We start from the raw sequence: 23,060 nt of genomic DNA, 5'->3' as shown, positions 1-23,060 counted from the left end.
TGAGATAATTGAGATTGATGAACTCCAATCCAATAATTTTTCCATACGAAAGTATTGGGAGGCTAGTGCACATGTGCAGCAAAATGACATGCTGCACCAATCACAATGTCTCTATGAGACCATCTGATTGAAATAGTGGAGTTTTACTATCTGCTGTATCGCCTCTAATCGCTGTCTGAGTGCAGTGGCGTCACTAGGGTTGGTGTCACCCGGTGCAGTAACTCACTGTGTTACCCCAACTACCCTTAATAATGTTTTTTTGTTGTGTGTTTTGTTTTTTACTAATGTAACTCGTAAATTATAACTCTCATCAGAGCTGGTGCAACGATTTTTGTCGTCCTACGCAAACAAAAATTTGCTGCCCCCTCATATGCTCTGCCCACCATGTGACATCACAATGCCCCACCCATATGATCTGCCATATGAGTTAACGCCAGTGCTGCACACACTGTCTTTTCTCTGAAAACTCCCCGCACCTTGTGATTTATTTTTATTTAGCATGTGATTTGTAAGCAAGCTTTATTTTAAAAAGGCATTACTGTAATGTTTTAATATCTTTAATATTATAATAGCATTATAACAATTTCTCAGAATTCTCACATACTCTGGTTGTGGTGACAAGTATGTATAATCACATTGGCAATGGTAATATTACACCCATCACTTTAAAGTATGTATTATGTAATATTCTTTCTGACCATAGTAAAATATCACATGCACGTGTGTGTCCAGTAGTAGGATCAGAAACACATTGCAGTGATAGTTAAAGGGACAGATACCCAATGTGCATGAAAAAATAGATATTAACTTTATTTCATGAGAGATACCATTTAGTTTATTCACTAATCCAGAGCTAGAACTGAACATTGCTAAATATGAAACCGAGACCAGAATGGTGGACTAATATATAAGTGATTTAAACAGAAATAGAAAAGACAGCATTTTGACACAAATTGCACTTTTAACACATTTGTGGGGTTATTTACTAAAGTTAGAATTCAAAGTGAGTTTCAAAGTCAAACCCATAGTAGCTGAATGGAAAGCATACCTGATTTAGAGAATCTTTCCAGTCTTGCTATTTTATGCTCAAATTTTAAATTTACTTCGAATTTATCATGAATTCTCACTTTAGTGGCTAATTCTGGTGTTTTGGCAAAAGTTGCCTTTTCGTTTTGATGGATGGTTAAAATCACCATTATACCATTCTGCTGAGTGCTGAGGAAATTTCCATTTTATTTGATAAGAAAGTTCAGTTGAACAGGAGTCTCACCTGCTAGCACCAGCAGCAAAATTTGGGGATTCACCACGCTTTATTATGGCCTACCACAATGGCCGGGCCTTATGCAGAAAAGTGGCTAACCTGTCCAAAAGCACAGGGCCTGTCAGCCTGAAGTGAGTGCACAAAAAGGATAAATTGTATTTTACATTTGATAAGGCTACTTAAAATCACCTATCTCAGCAAACAAATATGAGGATTCAGTTCCCTGTTTTCAGAGAAAAGGCAATGTTTACATTGCTGCCTGTTAAAACCTCTATTGACAGTCACTTAGACGGCTATTAGAGGTGATTCCTAGTCCAGTACTGCACAGCCTCCTACTTGGTCCCTCGGCTGGCCACCTCTTTGCTCCCTTTAAAATCAGTCAGTGTACATCAGATACATGTTCTTTTTCTAAATTACATTTTAGTTGCAACAATTATTAGTAAGTCACCTAAAATTTCTCAGAGCAGCCCCGCCCCTGACAACACCCCATCTCACACCCCTAAAATTAAAGCATCCCTCTTTGTCCATTTTACATGTTGAAAGGTATGATCTAGTAACAGCATTTTAGATAAATATGTTTTATAAACAACAAATATGTGCTATCAAGAAATAGCAATATCAACAATCAAGTAACATGTTTTGACAAAGTACTGCCTGACTAACCTCTTGCTATTACTTGATTAATTGTTTAGAAATTATTTAAAATTGAGCCGGTTGAGAGTTTACTGCTGTAATTAAAAACAGCCAGCAAGAGCCCCCTACAGCTCTGGCCCTTCTTGTTGGTCTAACAAAGTGATGTTTCTTGGCTTATGTTGCTTGGGATAATAAGTCTATGTATGTAGCACACTGTTACAATCAGAATCCATTATCACTGCACATATTTACATGAGAGCTGTTACATTGTTGGCGATATTTTTTACAATCAGGGGGTGCCATAAATTGCCTTTGAAAATATTTTAGCAGTATGCAGGGGTAGGCAACATTTTATTTCTGTTAGGAGCAGAGTTGTGTTAATACAACAAACGCCTAAAGGTTTATTCACTAAACATTGATTTGTAGTGGATTAGAAATCTGATTGCACAATGTCAGCTAAAATGTCTGAACTGTGACTATTGCTAAGATTGAAGATTTTTCCAGATTAATTATTTGGACGAAATTTTGCATCTCTGTTTTCAATTCACTGCAATTGACTTAGTGAATACAGGATTCCGTCTTTGAGTCCCCCTGTATACTCGTAAGATGATAATTACTGTTGTTCCTATGGTGGAGGGGGAGGGGGGGTAATTAAGTGGAGCCAGGACAGTGTGTGGGTATTTCCCTAGGAGGTGGTGCTACATGTCATAACTGTAAAACAAAATTAACTTCAACTTTCAAACGATGCTCATGGAAAATTATGGAACTGTGAGCTATACATAATAGCCTCGGCAGAATCAAGTAGTCACAGGAAAGTTCAGGGCACCGAAGTGGATGCTGTTTCTCCCCGTTGAGCTGCCGGTATGAACGGGCGTGCTGTAGCGGGATTCCAGGCAGTGGTTGTCATCTGTGGGTTATCTGCAGCTTGGTCAGGTGTTCGCTCCGCCAGTGCAAGTTTCTGTAGTGTGGCTGGGATCTCGGCTGCTTTTCGTACTGTGAGGTTGCCAGTCTCTCTGGGTATGAGCAGGCTTCTGGGTGAACCCCATCGGTAGGGTATATCATGTGCAAGGAGCTCTGTAGTTAAGGGTCTCAGGGACCTTCTCCAATCCATGGTGGCTTTGGAAATATCAGGGTAAAAAGTCAGAGAGTGCCCTTCAAAGTGTAAGGGGGTTTTATTGCGCACTGCCGCCATGAAGGCCGTGCGGTCTCTGCCTTGTTGGAAGCGCACAATTGCGTCTCTCCCTCCCTCTGAGGTACCTGTCTTAGGTTTGGTGATCTGATACCAGCTGTTCAGTGGCATCCCTTTGGCCTGTTTGGCTGGGAAGAGCGATCCCAGCATGCGGAATAGGTGCGGTAGTTCTGCTGTCTCCACAGCATCAGGAAGGCCGCGGATCTTAACATTCTTCCAGCGCCTCTTATCTTCAAGTGCAGCCATGCTGTCTTGATGTTGTCGTTGGGCTTTTTGTAGGACTAAGAGTTGTTGTTCTACCGTTGTTAGTCTGCTCTCCTGTGCGGAGGTGTTAAGCTCCGTGTTTTGCAGGCGGGCCGACACTCCGCTGATCTCTTCACGGAACGTGCCGATGTCAGCTGCAATATTGCGGCGCAGCTCACCGAGCATGTCCCTCAGCTTCTCCTCCGTGATCGGAGGTTTCACAGGTATGTGGGTCAGTCTGCTCCTGGCTTGGGTGCTTTAGTCACCCTCGTCAGATCCAGAGGCTTTGCTAGATGAGTTATAGAGGCCTTCTATCTGAGACGCCATTGCGGGCCTCTGGGAATTTTGGGACCTCCGCAGGAGGACTCCAATATCAGCCGTTGTAGGGGGTCTATGCGACTTAGGTTTTTTGTTTCGTCGCCCCATGTCGTCCGGAGAGCAATCTGCTACAAGGAGTGCCGTTAGGGTAGGTTTTCCACCGTTTTTTAGTTGGTTTGAGCGTTTTTGGCTCGGAGCTCGAGGCATGTGCGTCCTCTCGGTTTGACCACTGGCTCTGCCCCCCCACAAAGTGCAACTTTTATGTCAAATGTCTCAATGTGCCATTTTTGCATTGCACATAATGTAATTTACTCATATCCCAGCTAAATTGCCAAAATATGCATAGATTAAAATTTGTTTATGCATTTATCTATAGTCTTTATCATAATCCAGTTTGCATAGTGGCAATCACAAACATGGAGTCCACAGGTGTCTTTGTGCAGTCTCACTGCTTCAAAGTGACGAGGTGACATCCCACAAGTATGATCCTGCATTCTAAGAATTGGGGGTAGCCGCTTATGTCTTTTGGCAGCCGCTACATGGAACCTGTTCTAATATGTCCTGACTGCTTCTCACCCCTGCAACGTGGTAAGGAGATATTTTTAATATTGATAGAATACAGTTATTTATCTACAATGTTCATATATGCTACAGTATTCAAACTTTTTTCTAGTTATATAGAGTGGCCCAGTGTGTCACCAAAAACATCCGTCACTGTGACAGCAGCATGAAGTGCTCACATCTGGAAGAATAGCTCCAGTGAGACTTATTTACGATAGAGTTCTTACTGGATAATTATTATTTGCATTTATATGATGCCAACTTGTTCCGCAGCACTTTACAGGAACAATAAGTTGATGAGGACTCTGCACAAAGGAACTTTTTGGATTGTCGGCTCTCATATGAGTGGCAAGTGCTGGCGTATGCATTGTTCGATGAGCTCAAAGAAGTTGTATTATCTTCAGTGCTTCTTTCCAAACCATTGTTTTGCTGATCCGATAGTCTTTTGGATGTGGCTCATCTTCCATTGACCTCTCGTTAACAAGATGTTCAGAATCACAATGGGATGGTGGTGACACAAGTTACTTGACCTTAAAAACGGGATTTCATACTAAATTCTAAATCCCATATATTGCTTTCTCTGTCCATTTCTGCTGGGAAGTAAGTATCCCAGGACACTGACTGCCTGCTATTTTGCAGAATGGCACGGTCACATGGTGCTAAAGCTGATATAGTTTATTTTTCATGGAAAAAGGAAGTAGTTAATTAACTCGCCATCCACTATATATTTATAGTCTTAACAGCACTGAGTGACCATAAGGTTTTATTTGTTTATGGCTAACATTTTAAACAGCCAGTTGCTTGGCATTTTGCCATTTTCTGTGACTTTTATCGTAATTACCATTTATACTTGCCTTCTGTTAGAAACTTGAACGTAGCTTAGATAGTGTTCATGGGAAAAAAGTAAAAAGTTTCCCCAAATATAAGGCAATTGTGCAAAGAAATCATTTTGTTATTTATAGTATATATGAAGGTGTGTCAGTGTTTTAAAATATCCAGATATAATTTGCATAGATAAAGCGTACATTGAACATTTCTAACTAGACCATTAATTAGTGGAAACCTGGGGCGTTGCTAGGTTCCAAAAACACCTGGGGCTGAGCCCAAAGGAACAATAGATAATCCCTAGAATAACAGAGAGATTGTGATATGTCATGACATTTCCTCACCTTCATGTCTCTTCCTCTGTACTCATGAACAACATACTGCTCATACTCTCAAGTATCTCAGTGAAAACATAGTCTGAAACCAGCAGATGTTGCACATCCAGGTATTCAATTCAGGTATGTGCAATTCATATAGCCCACTCCAGAGATATGCAGTTCAAAATGCCAGACAAGAAGCTTTTTTTATTGTTTATACCTACCACCACACCCATTACATGAAATCAGCACACACACATTACAGACAGCCAGCATCCACCAAACACACACATTTACATAAAGCCAGCACACAGCACAGACACATTTATATAGAGAAACTGAAAAATAAAGATGATCTCCTACTAAGGAGATCTAAAGCTGGCAAGAAAAATAAATAGACAACAATAGTAAAATAATGCATACAAATTCCTAGCTTGGTATGGTGAGCTTATCAGAGGGGGAACATGAGGAAATAGAAGTTCCAATATGTTTACAAGTGCCCTTAGTAAACAGAAGAAAATTATTAACATATGTCTTTATTAAATCCTTAATTAAAATAACTAAGTAACAAAGGGACACTAATACTGTAATGATGGTAATGCAATTACCTTAAATGATATTGCCAGGGGCAGAGAAAGATTCCCTCAAAGCCTATAGGTGTAGGCAGAGGATAAAGATCAAGAAGGAGGCTGTAAATAGATGTATAAACAAGGTGATATAGAGTGATATATGTATCACAAAAGGACAGCCAAAAAATTGGAAAACCTTTCTCATCGCTTGTACCCAGAGGTGCCGGGCTAGTGGGTAGATTGTATTGACATAAAGAATCTATAAATGATCCTCAATACTAACCCCTAGTCTCCTGTAACACCTTCGTGGGTGTTCTAAGCTCGAACTCACTCTATGAGATTTGACCAGTTGCCTAATCCACCATCACCATAGCTAGCTAGGAGCAAACAGTACCGGATAAGGAATGGGTCTAAATACCCATATTGTGCAGTGAGGTGTCCCTAGTGCAAATAATAAAGTGATGTGAAAAAGAAAAGAAACGAACTAACGCCCAACGCGCGTTTCGGTGTATAAAAACACCTTCGTCAGGGGCTATAAATTGCCGTCTGAAAAGCCGGGACTTTTAAATATCTAAAAGCCAATAAGGTGTGGGATCCCACTATCGTCATCAATGACGTATGGGATTAACCCTACGTCACCTGTGACATGCCATCCTACGTAACAGTGGGTGGAGACATAGGTGGGATTCCTCCACTGACGTCATCTGATTGACAGAACTACCTGTCAATATTAGCCGATCTCGGGCTGATACAAGGATGACGAATGCTTAAATTACTCCTCATGTGAGGTTTTAATAGATGCTAGGCTGAGAATTATAGTGATCACTAGGGGTAATACGTTGGGGCACCCCCTTCTTTTGGTGAAAATTAGAATTCCAAAATGAAAGATAGAGGATGTATAATTTCAAATGTAAGGATTAACAAAACTTATCCCTTAAGCTGATAAAGGTAATATTAAGTATAACACACAGTCTGTGTATGTAATGCCTTTAATGGCTTTCTTAACATGTGTATTGTACGATCGAACAATTAATAGTGACTTTGTCACTGATTAAGAGTGCCTATGGGCAGTTAAGGTGGCAGTGTAGTCACTGAATTAAAGTTGCCTCCATACATTATGTGGCTGTTAGTCCAATATTTTGCTAAGTACAAATAGGGATTTTAAATAATATACAATTTATCAGAGTATATTTTTATGTCAAGCACATAGATTTCTAATTAGGTCAATCTATGCTATGGTCCCTTCAGGTATGTACCCAAGATGTATAACTTTAGGTACGTTACTGAAGTTATGGACCTGTGTGGACCCTGTGCAGGTAGAAAATATTTAGGACTATCTCCTGAAATTAGGGGCTTCTTATAATTATACACTGTTCTTCAAGTACTCCATAATAAGAGCTTATAGATAACTATATCCTCAGTCATCCTATTTCCTATTCAGTAAACTGGAGATGAATTTGGCTTTTTCAAATATTTAAATGTGCTTTGTGTATCTACTCGTTTGCTGTATGTGAGATAATTATTTACAGTGCATTCCACTATTTACAAGTTGTCAATATTTACATCTAGAGATCATGTCATGAACGAGGAATAAGAGAAACCCTCATTCAGTCCCTTTGGGGACAAAGTTTGTAGTCGATAAATCCAATAGCACTCCCTCTTCTTAATGCGTTGATCCCAGTTACCCTTCCTTTGGTCCTGTCTTATAAGTTCTATACCTTGAAACTTCAAAACAGTGGGATCGCCCCAATGTACATTTTTGACATGTCTGGAGACCGGAGTCTCTATGTGTCTTGTTGTTTTCACTGAATTGACATGTTCTAATATTCTTCTTCTGAAGGGACGAAATGTTTTTCCCACATATAACATCGGACATTCGCAGGTAATCAGATAAACCAAGCCCTTAGAGCTGCAGTTAAAAAAGGAAGGGGTGTCAAAATGCAGACTGTTGGAGCTATTGGTCAAGGTTTTGGAATCTTTTTTAATGAAGTCACAGGCCTTACACCTGCCACATTTGTAGGTACCTTTGAGACTATTGGATAGCCAATGAGTGGGTCCTGTAGTTCTCTGGAAATGGCTATGTACAAGAGAGTCCTTAACCCCTTAAGGACCAAACTTCTGGAATAAAAGGGAATCATGACATGTCACACATGTCATGTGTCCTTAAGGGGTTAAGGTCCTCCTTTTTTAACTGCGGCTCTAAGGGCTTGGTTTATCTGATTACCTGCCAATGTCCGATGTTATATGTGGGAAAAACATTTCGTCCCTTCAGAAGAAGAATATTAGAACATGTCAATGTATTACCCCTAGTGATCACTATAATTCTCAGCCTAGCATCTATTAAAACCTCACATGAGGAGTAATTTAAGCATTCGTCATCCTTGTATCAGTCCGAGATCGGCTAATACTGACAGGTATGACGTCAGTGGAGGAATCCCACCTATGTCTCCACCCACTGTTACGTAGGATGACATGTCACAGGTGACGTAGGGTTAATCCCATACGTCATTGAGGACGATAGGGGGGTCCCACACCTGATTGGCTTTTAGATATTTAAAAGTCCCGGCTTTTCAGATGGCAATTTTCAGACCCTGACGAAGGTGTTTTTATACACCGAAACGCGCGTCGGTTCGTTTCTTTTCTTTTTCACATCACTTTATTATTTGCACTAGGGACACCTCACTGCACAATATGGGTATTTAGACCCATTCCTTATCCGGTACTGTTTGCTCCTAGCTAGCTATGGTGATGGTGGATTAGGCAGCTGGTCAAATCTCATAGAGTGAGTTCGAGCTTAGAACACCCACGAAGGTGTTACAGGAGACTAGGGGTTAGTATTGAGGATCATTTATAGATTCTTTATGTCAATACAATCTACCCACTAGCCCGGCACCTCTGGGTACAAGCGATGAGAAAGGTTTTCCAATTTTTTGGCTGTCCTTTTGTGATACATATATCACGCTATATCACCTTGTTTATACATCTATTTACAGCCTCCTTCTTGATCTTTATCCTCTGCCTACACCTATAGGCTTTGAGGGAATCTTTCTCTGCCCCTGGCAATATCATTTAAGGTAATTTGCATTACCATCATTACAGTATTAGTGTCCCTTTGTTACTTAGCTATTTTAATTAAGGATTTAATAAAGACATATGTTAATAATTTTCTTCTGTTTACTAAGGGCACTTGTAAACATATTGGAACTTCTATTTCCTCATGTTCCCCCTCTGATAAGCTCACCATACCAAGCTAGGAATTTGTATGCATTATTTTACTATTGTTGTCTATTTATTTTTCTTGACAGCTTTAGATCTCCTTAGTAGGAGATCATCTTTATTTTTCAGTTTATCAATTAATCTGGGTACAAGCCCTTGGTGGAGCTGGCACCACCACCTGACCATACGTCCTTGTACTTACCTCTCACACTCCATTTTCCATCTTTGGAGTTGATTGGCTAACAAGGAAATAATTTTCTCTTTACAATTTTACATTTATATAGAGCCAGCACACATCAAGCACATTAATAGTAGCCAGCACACACCACACATATTACATACAGCCACTACACACCAAACATTGTAATAAATATAGAAAAGTGCAAATCTGTAGCTAGCTGTAATGAATTATATATAGTGCTACTACAATCACTAAGTGTTGAGTGTAATCCCAAGAATAAAATGTTGGTGAGCGCACAACAAATAATCAATTGAAATAAAACAATCAATCAAAATAGAATAAAATATTACCACACTTATGGGTGTTACAACAGTGCTGAAAATGAAAAACATAAACAGGTCATGGTATAGAATATAACATCACATTTAAAATAAAGTGTCCCAGTCACATGCTGCTGAGGCTAATGTAGGTTTTTAGGTGCCAATAGATGTTGTGTTCACTTTCCAGTAAATCAGCTTTCCCAGCTCCAAAATGTTATTCTTACTCATGCACTAAAGTAAGCAAAGGGATTTAGAAATACTTTTCCCACCTTATTGGTTCACAAAATAAATGTCAACCATAAAGGTCTTCTTCAAAGAACACATCGATAACTCTTATGTTCTTTCCTTGATATAGTCATCTTCTGGTGGTTCCCCTTTGCAGTTTTCCCACAATTTCACAGTACTCCTGTATTACTTCCGCATATGTCCTTTTGCCTGTATGTTTATACAGCATTGTGCACATGTGCGAAATGTCACCATCGTAACTTCATCCGGACACTAACTTGCATCAAGCCATTTAGGCGTCATCAAGCTCTTGCGTGTGGCGCTCACATTATGATGTAATCCGTGTGCTATATTCACTCCGGTTTACCAAATTAAAGGACCACTCTAGGTCCAGGAAAACATACTCGTTTTCCTGGCACTAGAGTGCCCTGAGGGTGCCCCCACCCTCAGGGACCCACTCCCGCCGGGCTCTGGGGGGAGGAAGGGGTTAAACTTACCTCTTTCTCCAGCACCGGGCGAGGAGCTCTACTCCTCCTCTCCTTCTTCCTTGCGACGTCATCGGCTGAATGCGCATGCGCGGCAGGAGCCGCGCTCGCATTCAGCCGGTCGCATAGGAAAGCATTTACAATGCTTTCCTATGGACGCTTGCGTGCTCTCACTGTGATTTTCACAGTGAGAAGCACGCAAGCGCCTCTAGCGGCTGTCAATGAGACAGCCACTAGAGGTTTTGGAGGCTGGATTAACCCTCAGTATAAACATAGCAGTTTCTCTGAAACTGCTATGTTTATAAAAAAAAGGGTTAATCCTAGAGGGACCTGGCACCCAGACCACCTCATTAAGCTGAAGTGGTCTGGGTGCCTAGAGTGGTCATTTAAGTAAGAAAGGTTGGATTCCATTACCATGGAAAAAAAGGTTGCTGTGCATTACTGTGGAACTTGTATAGGGTGTAAATTCAGTAAAAGAGAAGTTAAAAATTGGGAAGAATTTTGTTCATTTACAGCAAATAAGAAGTATACATTTAAATCCTTTAATATGTGCAATATACATGAAAAATATACATGAAAAATATACATGAAATGCAATTAGAGGATTGTTTCTTACCAGAAGGTGTGAGTAAGGCGCACCTTTTCTGTTGTTTAACCTTGTCCAGAGAATCCTGTAATTTGGCCTGATTATACCCACGGGAGACAAAGTCATCTATCTTGCATGACTGGGTTTCAAAATTCTCCTCCTGAGAAACTATACGCCAAATTCTTAGTAGTTGGCTATGGGGAAGACTGTGGATCATACTTGTCAGATGGATTTAATAAGCCTGCAAAAATGCTATTCTATCAGGTGGCTTTTGAAAAGGGTCAAAACATATTTTGCCTTCCATGTTGCTTATACCAAGACATCCAAAAAGTGTATTTTTACCCAATAATATTCCAGTGAGTTTGATGATTGAAATACACTGATCAAGTTCCTGCTTGGACCGTAATAAGCCCTCCTACAAGCCCTTCCAAAGAAAAAAAGATGTCATCAATGTAAAGGAGCAAATAAAAACATGATCAAATAGTAGGTTAGAATAAACAAAAATGATCCCAAAAGGCCACCATGTACAGATTGCCATAAGATGCAGCCATATTACCCCCTATGGCTGTTCCCTGTATTTGCAAAACGCCACCAAAAGAAAAATTGCATTTAAGCACTAATTCCAATAATGAGATAAAAAAAAGTGCCAAGCTCAGCGTCAAGGTCAAGTGTACTATAACTTCTAAATGTCCAGAAGGAATAATATATGCGGACAGAGGACCGAGATAAAACTGAAAAAAAAACGTGGGGGACGCCAGAACTACCTGAACACACCAAAGACACATTATAATCAACTAGCACGCAACAAAACACAGAAAATACTCCCAGCACACTTTTCATACATTACACCACAAACTACAAGCATTGCATACACCCAGCACACACACATCATACCAGACACTACACACGTTACACGAAGCTGACACACTTCCCACACACTCATTACACCTAGCTATCAAACACTATGGGGAGAACTGAAGGCACAGAACTAAAATATAATTTGTTGCAATTTTAATCCGATTCGCAAAAACTGAGGCAAAAATAGCCAGTTGTGTCTGTAGTTGAGTTGGAGAATGTTCCCAAATCAATTTTTGGATCAATTTTTCCATTCATATTTAATTTTGGAAAATTTTGAGTTTAGTGAATAAACCTGCCAGGTCTAGGTCTAAGCAGGATTTTACTAAGGTTTATAAATATAATGATATCAATTATTTTGTGTTGGGACAAGTAGTTTATTGAAACATGAAGGACTCTCAAAACCAGGTGCATCAAAGACCGGGTAGGCAAAACCCAATTTACTAGAGAATAGTAGAAAGTAGGTATCTTCATAGAAATAGTAGAAAGTAGGTTTCTTCAAAGAGGCAGATTTATTGAGAACTAAATTCGCAATGTTTCGTCCTTCACAGAGGCCTTTGTCAAGCCTTTCTGTTTATTTCTGTTTAACCAGCTGCAAATATCTAGAGATATTGATTCCCACATTTGGAACTTTGGCGCCCAAAGCCCCTAGCAACGCCTATTGTGGAAACTGTATGTCAATAAGAAGGTTTCACTGGGAAAACCGTTTCACTTTATTATTTTACATTTATTTAGAAAAACAACAACTGGTGACATTCGCTTCTAATGCTCTGCTCAGTCTCACATACCGCTTTAAAGTTTATTTTAGTACTACGTAAAGATAAGGCTGGGTGTAGTAATGCTCTCCTTTCATCACAATGAAATGCTTGTCATGTTCATCTTAATCTTTTTTGAAGAGCAGTATTCAGATCACATGGAATGTTGTGAATTACCCTCTCCAATGAATACAATGTCGCGGTTGCTAACATGTAATCAGTGTTCCTGCTTCAATAGCAATACTGAAGTGGAAGTTTTCAAGTAGGTCTTTTACAAACATGCACTCAATTCACTATGTTGTACAGATTTTACCATCTATGCTGATTATGTATGTCTGTCAGTATTTTCTAGTGGCAATTGCTATTCATTCAAGAACAGTTAAATGACAAAGTGTATGTTATGGATGTCTACATCTTAGGGGAATGGGAATATACACACAGGCACCTTCAAGCCACTTTGTTAGATGTACGTGTTCATTCCCAGTGACTCGTATCGCTGTGTATAAACCCCAAGCATACACAGTCAGTAGTTTTAGCTATCTGTGCCTAAATATACAAAATGTCTTTGAGGTATAAAAATAATAATAAAGTAATGATGGCTTTTGAAAAACACTATATTCTATGCTTCAAAAAGTACCATGTGTATGCATATATTTGGCAGAGTATCATAATCGAATCCCAGCTATGCAGTAAAAACCTCATAATTTAATCTCATCAACACAAATAAAGAACGAAAAAAGCGAAACAGTTATGCGACTTAAAATGTATGCATGTAAATACTATTTCTACTAAAAAAATAAATAAATCACAAAACATAACCTTCCCAGCGTGTTGATTGTTTTTTGTAATACTCTGCGATACAATGTAGCACATAACATTGCCTTGAGTACCTTCTCAATTTTCTAAAACTCTAGTATTGTGCTTTGGGCAGGGATGGGTATCCCAGTTCCATTGAGTAGGACACGCTGCTCGTGAAGAAAGAAGGGCTTAAAAAGAAATGGATTGAAATAGGAAAATACATTTTTCTGGTTTGAGAAGAAAACAGAGGTCTGTTATACCTGTTTTGCTGCTTACTTAAAGGGGAATTTGGTAAATTTTATATATTTTATGGACTCTGTGGTTGATTAAATTGGAAAGATGGATTGCAGAGACTTGGGTGAGATTGCACCCACATATACACCCATAGTATGGTTCTCCTCCATGATTGGGGAAAATGTGTCTACTGGTCCACCTATATTCTTCTATGTAGATATAAATATATTTCCACATACTATTTTAATGTATTTTCAACCACAGGTTGCTACATATAAACAACTGATTATTGTGATCCAGTACCAAATAATTTTTTTTAAAAGTTGATTGTTATTGTGTTTTAGCTTATCAATTCTGATATACAGAGTGCATTGAAATTGCTAGACAGGCTGCATAGATATTCCGTCCGATCCGGCACTGTCTTCAGTATAGCTTGGTAATAGAGTCCTGTATGGACAAGGTAGTCTAGGGGTACGGGAAACCAAGCTAGCCCCTCTAGCTAATACTCCAGACAGTCATCAGATTCCTCTATGCTTAGGTGTGGGCTACGTCTGCATTGGAGAGCAGTGTAGCGATGTGGAGGCGGGGTGCCCCTCCAGCCCCGGGGTTGTGGGAGGGCCGGTACCCTTTTTCCACAAACCTAGAGTCCTTTGAGGTCCAGGGTCTTCCCGTTTGGGATAGTACAGTGGGCACTGCATGTTGTCGGTATGGGTCTCCGTCTGCGTCTTGTAGCCCTCCATGTGTGTGGCCGGTACTTGCGTGTTGAAAACTGTGGTGAAACCAACCTCGCCACTGTGCACTGGAGAAGCCTGGTTGCTCGCCTGCTCCCTTTAGACTATGGCCCTGCAGTTCAAACCTTTATTTTCCCTGCAGAAAGGCTAATTCGTGCCTTTCTGCCAGGGTGTTCGGAAGATTCATCTACCGAACAAAGTACCGATCGACGGACCACCTGGGAACTGGAGTGTGCCGTCAATTGACCACCCAGCAGCTGCGGTTAACCGCAGCTTAATTGACGAACACTGAGTGGCCTTTGTTCGTCAAACGAACACGTGGCGGCAGCCATCTTAAACTCCCGAACAGCGGTGTTTTGTCGTCGAGTGTCTGGAACTAAAATCGGACACTCGACTAGGCAAACACCGCTGAGACCTCCAGACTTCAGTGGATTCGTGCCGCAACTACCGAACGAGCCGCCGTTCGGTAGAAAGACTAATACTAACATGGGGATTCTAACGAACACCAGGAAACGCACGGATGGCAAGCCGTTCGGGACTTTTTATAACATTAACAGAGACCGACCGCAAGGCCAAACCTCATGGAACTATTTTCGTTTACTTTGCCTGTACGGTCGGTCAACACTTTAAACCTCCATAGCTCCCGAACCCCTGGTCTGATCTGGGTGATTTTTGAGTATGTTGCTCACCAAGATCAGGGGATACCATTTTTAGAGGTGTATTCTAGGCACTTGGGGTACATCTAAAACTTGGGGAAAATTGTGCACAGTTTAATTTTGTTAACAGATAATGTAGTGGGAGGAGATGTGTGGGTTGTACCTTGTACTGCATTGGTTAATGTATTAATTGTTGTGGTTGCCTCCCTTGCATGGGAGAATCCCATAAAAGCAGGGGTTGTGTGATTAAACTCAGATTCTGCTTAACCCTCCAAACAAAGTGTCGTCTCGTTATTGGGGGAATTGGATTGTATGCTGACTGCCAGGAGTGTAAACCTTTCGTATGTTTTTTCCTGTTCAGCTGTTTCCAGGATTCGTGTAGTTTTCAGTTCGGGAGATTGGTGCTTACAGTAGCTGCCTGTGCATCTGGAAAGGGGAATATCGCCTAAACGGTTTTTAACCTCTGGTGAGCAAAACGGTCCGTTACAATTGGTGGCAAGCGACGGGATCATTCCCACAGCCCAGAAGGACAGCTACAAGACAACACCAATTCCTGGATTACAAATTGAGGGCAACGCTAGTACCCGTACAGCGCCCCTATCTACAAAGGAACCAACGTCGGCAGAGCAAGCATGGCGTCTGACTACACTCAGGAGGAGTTTGACAGAGAGGTTGCCATACGGCTGGCTTACTTTGGACCCAACCCCGCTGAGGAACACGTGCAGTTCGCGAGGAAATTAGCGGCAGACTACCTACAGGTCATAACAGATCGAGCCAAAGGTGTCGTCTGCCCTCCCCAGCGGCAGAGTGCGTTTTGGGGATTCAAAGGTGTCGTCCTTCCTCCCCAGCGGCAGTGTGTATCCCAGGGAGCTGAAGGTGTTGTCCTTCCTCCCCAGCGGCAGTGTTTCCCCCATGTGGTGACATTCTGTCATCAAACTAATATGGTGACCAGGGGTCATGTGACCAAGCTCATGTATGCCTTTCTCACAGTGGGATAAGCTTTACCTTTGATATGGTAATTCAATACCTTTACAGGTCAGGAAAGAGATAACCACTCCCCCCTATCCCCATTCCTTTCTGTTCCTTCTTGGCTGTGCTACTAAGCAGACCCTTAAGCAGACATGGGCTAATTTTTATCATGGTGAACTGTGAGTGGGATCTGGTGATTTTATAAGATTTAGTTGTTATTGTTAGTTAGGTTGTTGTTGCTGTTGTTGTTGTTGTTGGTATAGTTAGTTAGATTGTGTGTCATTATTTGCATGTTGTTGTTGTTTTGTAGACGGACCAGAGTTTATATGTGTATGCGTACATAATAATTTATAGAGTTTGGTAATACACCACACCCCAGGGAGCTGAAGGTGTCGTCCTTCCTCCCCAGCGGCAGACTGCATTACAGGAAGCTGAAGGTGTCGTCCTTCCTCCCCAGTGGCAGTGTGTATCCCAGGGAGCTGAAGGTGTCGTCCTTCCTCCCCAGCGGCTGTGTGTATCCCAGGGAGCTGAAGGTGTCGTCCTTCCTCCCCAGCGGCAGTGTGTATCCCACGGAGCTGAAGGTGCCATCCTTCCTCCCCAGCGGCAGTGTGTATCCCAGGGAGCTGAAGGTGTCGTCCTTCCTCCCCAGCGGCAGTGTGTATCCCAGGGAGCCGAAGGTGCCGTCCTTCCTCCCCAGCGGCAGTGTGTACTCCAGGGAGCTGAAGGTGTCGTCCTTCCTCCCCAGCGGCAGTGTGTATCCCAGGGAGCTGAAGGTGTCGTCCTTCCTCCCCAGCGGCAGTGTGTATCCCAGGGAGCTGAAGGTGCCGTCCTTCCTCCCCAGCAGCTGTGTGTATCCCAGGGAGCTGAAGGTGCCGTCCTTCCTCCCCAGCAGCAGTGTGTATCCCAGGGAGCTGAAGGTGTCGTCCTTCCTCCCCAGCGGCAGTGTGTATCCCAGGGAGCTGAAGGTGCCGTCCTTCCTCCCCAGCGGCTGTGTGTATCCCAGGGAGCTGAAGGCGCCGTCCTTCCTCCCCAGCGGCAGTGTGTATCCCAGGGAGCTGAAGGTGCCGTCCTTCCTCCCCAGCGGCAGTGTGTACTCCAGGGAGCTGAAGGTGTCGTCCTTCCTCCCCCGCGGCAGTGTGTCCTGCAGGAGGAAGAGTCCGTTGGTCTCGCCCCACAGCAGCAGGACAAAATATTGAAAGGGGAGACAGTCGGTCCCCCCCTTCACCAGCAGAGAGAGTGTCAGGGAGAGGAGCTTACTTCACAAAGGGGAGACCCTATTCTCCCAGATGGGGCAGATGAGGCAGTCGGTCTCGGGCCCCAGCAGCAGGTCAATACATTGAAAGGGGAGGCAGTCGGTTTTCCCCCCCACCAGCAGAGAGAGAGTCAGGGAGAGGAGCTTGCCATTCCCTCTCCCCAGCGACAAAAAGTGGGTAAGGGAGATTAACTTGTTAACCCCTCTCCCCAGCGGCAGCCTAGCCCACCAAGGGGAGATGATAAGCCCCACACCTGTGCAGATGGGACCGTGGTCTCTGCACATGCCTCACAGGGGCTAGGGATGGTCGGTCCTGCCCCCTGGCAGCAGGGATGTTCATCCAAAGGGAAGACCGCCTGTCGTGCCCTCCAGCAGCAGTACTGGGTCCAGATAGAGGAGCCTACTAACTCCTCTTCACAGCTGGGCTCCAACCAGAAGCTGAAGCGCTGGCATCAGGGCAGAGTACCGCTGGTCTCTGCCCCCTCAGCAACCCACAGATCCGAAGTACCTGTAACCCACAAAGCGTGGGGGAACCCCTGGACAAAGACTGGCTGCACGTTTACCCAGGTGCAGTAACTCTTTATTGTGGGTGGGCTGTACTGCTGATTGTGTTCTGTGGGGGGGTTGCTGGACTAACCAGGGCACTGACCGACAGGAGGTCAGATACCCTGTTAGTCTGGGTGGTAAAGGGGAGAAGTGTGGCTGAACCAACCTCGCCACTGTGCACTGGAGAAGCCTGGTTGCTCACCATCTCCCTTTAGACTATGGCCCTGCTGTTCAAACCATTATTTTCCCTGCAGAAAGGCTTATTCGTGCCTTTCTGCGGGGTGTTCGGTAGATTCAATCTACCGAACAAAGTACCGATCGATGGACCACCTGGGAACTGGAGTGTGCCGTCAATTGACCACCCAGCAGCTGCGGTTAACCGCAGCTTAATTGACGAACGCTGGGTGGCCTTTGTTCAGCAAACGAACACGTGGCGGCGGCCATCTTAAACTCCCGAACAGCGGTGTTTTGTCGTCGAGTGTCTGGAACTAAAATCGGACACTCGACTAGGCAAACACCGCTGAGACCTCCAGACTTCCGTGGATTCATGCCGCAACTACAGAACGAGCCGCCGTTCGGTAGAAAGACTAATACTAACATGGGGATTCTAACGAACACCAGGAAACGCACAGATGGCAAGCCGTTCGGGACTTTTTATAACATTAACAAAGATCTAAAACTTGGGGAAAATTGTGCACAGTTTAATTATGTTAACAGATAATGTAGTGGGAGGAGATGTGTGGGTTGTACCTTGTACTGCATTGGTTAATGTATTAATTGTTGTGGGTGCCTCCCTTGCATGGGAGAATCCCATAAAAGCAGGGGTTGTGTGATTAAACTCAGATTCTGCTTAACCCTCCAAACGAAGTGTAGTCTCGTTATTGGGGGAATTGGATTGTATGCTGACTGCCAGGAGTGTAAACCATTCGTATGTTTTTTCCTGTTCAGCTGTTTCCAGGATTCGTGTAGTTTTCAGTTCGGGAGATTGGTGCTTACAGTAGCTGCCTGTGCATCTGGAAAGGGGAATCTCGCCTAAACGGTTTTAAACCTCTGGTGAGCAAAACGGTCCTTTACAAAAACCCTCTTTGCTCTCAGCCCAGGTGGGCTTGCTTGTGCTGGTTGTGGAAGCTGGGGATAAGTTTGCACCCATGAGAGGTTTCTCAGTCCTTCCCTTGCCGCCATCTTGTGCTCCTGTTGGTGGCATTTGTAAAGCCATTGCTTGCCTTGTGTGGTCTAACAGCTTAGCCCAGAATCTTTCAAATATCTCTTCAAGAGTGTATGTCGCTTTATTGCTGGGACCTGCTGTGTCATGCTATAGCAGTTTCAGGCCACGTGTGGTGGAGCCTTGTGCGGCCGCCATCTTGGTTCCCTCCACTCCCGTTCAGCGCAGGATTAGTACAGGGTCCTTCTGGGACGTATTAGGCTGTGGCCGCTCAGATCGGCGGGGACCGGATAACCCCCACCTGTCCACAGGGGGGAGGAGAGTCACCCTCAGATGTTTTTTGGGTCTACAGGAGGAAAGCGGACATCTTACCCCCACACTGTCTCTGAAAAGCTGTAACTTGCTGCTGTGGTTCCCGTGCATTCAGAACGTTGACTCTGGTGTCAAAAGTAGCGGGTTGGAGCTCAAGCGAGACATGTCTAGCTAGCTCACTGGTCAGGCTCTGCCCCCTATTTTTTTTTTTTTATATAGACTACATTGAACATAGTTATGGAATGTGTTAAGGCAAATAAACTATGGAGATGTACAATATTACCTAGAGGAAAACGTCATGCTTCATAACCACCACAGTCCGCTGTAGGCTCTGAGCTGTCTATGGTGAAAAGAGTGCCCCAGCTTCCTAACAGAGTACGTAGTAAAACTTTAAGAGTGGTTTGACACATCTGCTGTCAGAAATCCTACCACTGAACTAAGCTAATGCTCTAAGCGAATAAGCATGGCCCTGCTCGGCCAGGCTTAGCTCAGTGGAGCTAAATAGAAATTCCTTTCACTAATTTCAAACCGCAGGGTAAGCGGAAGCAGGCATCTGATAAGACCCAAGTTTTAGAACAATTTGAGTAATTTCTCTGGGAGGATACCAGGGCACTCCTAGTACCATAACTGCAACATTGGGTTGTAGACGTTATGGTGTTTGGCAGATTCCTACTCTAGGTTCCAGAGTTCCATACTTGGGAACTTTACAGGTTCTGCTTAGAGCCTTTGTCTTTGGCAGCTGGGTTTCAGATGGAACAAAGCCTGCTGCCCCCGACATAAAAAAAAGTTTGCTAATTTTGGATGTGAGATTGGCTCTTCTGCTCAGCAGTGACCACATTTGTAGGTGAGATCTTGCCAATTTCACCCAGGACTTCACAGTTCTTCCTCCAAGTGAGCTAGCCACACAGAAAAAGAAGAAACGGAAATGTTTCTAAGTATGCACATTTTATTTCTTGCTGTCTGAAGTACGCCATACTGGCTTAAAGGAGCACTATAGTGCCAGGAAAACAAACTCGTTTTCCTGGCACTATAGGGTCATTAGGTCCCCCCCACCCTTTAACCCCTTCTGGAATAAAAGGGAATCATGACATGTCACACATGTCATGTGTCTTTAAGGGGTTAAACTCCTTCACCCACTTACCTTTCTCCAGCGCCAGGCTCCCTCTGTGCTGGGGAACTCTCCACCCCCTGCCGACGTCAGATCCGAATGCACATGCGCGGCAAGAGCTGCACGCGCATTCAAACAGCCCATATGAAAGCATTACTCAATGCTTTCCTATGGGCGTCCAGCGTCTTCTCACTATGATTTTCACAGTGAGAATCGCGGAAGCACCTCTAGTGGCTGTCAGGGAGACAGCCACTAGAGGCTGGATTAACCCTCAGTGAAACATAGCAGTTTCTCTGAAACTGCTATGTTTTCAGCTGCAGGGTTAAAACTAGAGGGACCTGGCACACAGACCACTCCATTGAGCTGAAGTGGTCTGGGTGCCTATAGTGGTCTTTTAAGTAAAACAGAGTGGTCTTACAGCATCAAGTGGTCTTGCAGCATCAAAAATGTCAACATCAGTTTTACACTTAAGTATTAAAGCATATTTTTCTTAAATTACATTACTTAGTCCAAAATCTCCTGCAATGTAGTCTTTCGTTGCTGTATATCATGGACCTCCATAAGAAAAAAGCTCTCAGTAATTTGTAATTTGTAGAAAATCTTACTTGTGATGGTAGTGATATAATTAACAAGAACCTCTTTTTGTTTGCACTAAATAACCTAATGCAATGCAATTCATGTCGTTGATGGAACTGTTTTGTAGATTTCTGGCAATAAAGTATTGTACTGTACAACAGATATAAATGGGCCGAACGTGGAAAGAAGTAAATGTTTGAGAAATAAGCCAATCAATAATAATGTGGAAACATTATTTAAATATATACTGTATATATAACTGATCACAATGGTGTGATGTCACATAACTATCATCCTTGAATGCTATGATGTCAACAGAAATCTGTGATGTCACACTAGAGCTTAAGCAGAAACATTGCTATTTATAGAGTAGATGTTTAACAGAGCAGCAGCACACAAATTGACGTACAAAACTGGTTTAGACAAATCTACTTCTATAAAGAAGCAAAGAAAAATTAAAGAAATGGGTAAGTCTACCAGGTGTGATATTGAAAGAAAGAAATGTCTAATTAATTTTTACGACACCCTTCTTTAACAGTGTATAGTACAGACAATAGTGTTTACTTACAAGGTAGACAATTACGCAGTTAAGAGAATTAACAGTTATTTACATATTTCAGTGAGGAAATTGTGGTATAACACAATTAGGTTTAAGTTTGGGGTATTATTGGTTTCATTTCTCATTTCAACTCAGATTGAGTAAAACAGGGCTTGACAAATTTGCTTGGAATCTATAAGCCAGCTAAAAAAGTTAGGAGCACGCTTTTAAAAAAAACAAAAACAAACTAACAAAGCTTTATTTTCAATCACAAAAATACAATTCTTAAAGGGACGCTACAGTCACCAGAACCAGTACAGCTTGATTTGGTGGTTCTGGTCTAGTAACACCTCTAGTAACACTCACTCAGATGGCCACCTATGTTCAGTGTATCCACGCTCTGCATGGATTTGCTGAATGTTCCCCATAGAAGTGCATTTATTCAATGTATCTCTACGAGGAGATGCTTATTGGCTCTTTTGCCATGCATGTTCAATAGCCTCTCAATGCCTTCCTATGGGAGATTGATTATCTCAGCCATGGAGGCAGGTCCATGTTGAGACCAGCACGGCGTGGGAAAAGACACACTCACAAACAGACAGATACATTTACCCATTTGACTGGCAGAAAAGACACACTCACTGATTGGACACACTGACATATAGACACACGCACACACACACACATATTCACTGACAAACACACACATACTCACTGACACACACACATTCTCTCACACACTCACAAATTATTTGATTTTTAATTTAACTCCACCCATCTTCCCTACCTTTGGGAGAGCTCCAGTGGATCATTTCCCAGTGTGGCTGCTGAAGTTTTCAAGCTTTTCTTTCTCTGCTCCTTCACGTGCTACTTAGTGATACCTTGGCAAGAGTGACGTCATATTCCAACATCACTGCAGGGCGTGCAAGGGAGCAGAGTAGGAGACTACAACTCCTTCAGCTGGTTATTTGCCTACATTCTTCCTCTTCTGGCCACCACAGGGGTTTGGGGGGGGGGGTTAATTCCACTGAACGGGTGTCAGGGTACCTGAAGCCTCTACCTCCGAAAGAGGTAGAGACTTAGTAGTTTACTCCTCCAGCAGGTCGGCTTCCTCCATCCCTCGCGGCTCTCCTAGACACTCTCACGCCGTCCGCGAGGGATCCGTCTCATTTTATGACGTCACGCACGCTGCCCGACGTCATGACGTCAGTCCGGACCGATCTGTCACTCAAGTGACTGGAAGCCACTCAGGACTCGTCGGAGGCGGGTATACTCACTGTAACCAGGGTATTTAAACCTGTTTCTCCCATTCACTCATTGCCCTGTCGTGGTTCTAGCCTGTCTAGTCACACAGTGCTCTGGCAATTTCAGTTATTCCTTTGGTTCCGACCCGGCTAGTTTGACTTACTCTGTTTCCCTCTGGTATCCTTGACCCGGCTTGTTCCTCGCTCACCTGTCCTCTCGTTCCCTCGACCTCGGCTTGTTTCTGACCATTCTCTTTACTCTCCGTACGTTAGTCCGGCCATTCTAAGGTCCGGTATACGTACCCTGTCCTGTTTGTACTTTGCGTGTTGGATCCCTGTCCCGATCCTGACAACGGGCTGACAAACACACAGGCTTTGGTCAAAATTCAAGGGGA

General features: G+C 43.1%; 1 protein-coding gene across 1 annotated transcript in view; it reads left to right on the top strand.

The window, feature by feature from the left end:
* Positions 1 to 23,060, top strand: part of CAMK1D (calcium/calmodulin dependent protein kinase ID) — a 294,879-nt gene that overhangs the window by 53,720 nt on the left and 218,099 nt on the right. The window lies entirely within an intron of this gene.

Source organism: Pelobates fuscus, chromosome 3, assembly GCF_036172605.1.
Source record: "Pelobates fuscus isolate aPelFus1 chromosome 3, aPelFus1.pri, whole genome shotgun sequence".
NCBI classification, from domain to species: domain Eukaryota; kingdom Metazoa; phylum Chordata; class Amphibia; order Anura; family Pelobatidae; genus Pelobates; species Pelobates fuscus.
The sequence above is the reverse complement of the archived record's forward strand: the minus strand, read 5'-3'. Positions and strand labels throughout refer to the sequence as shown.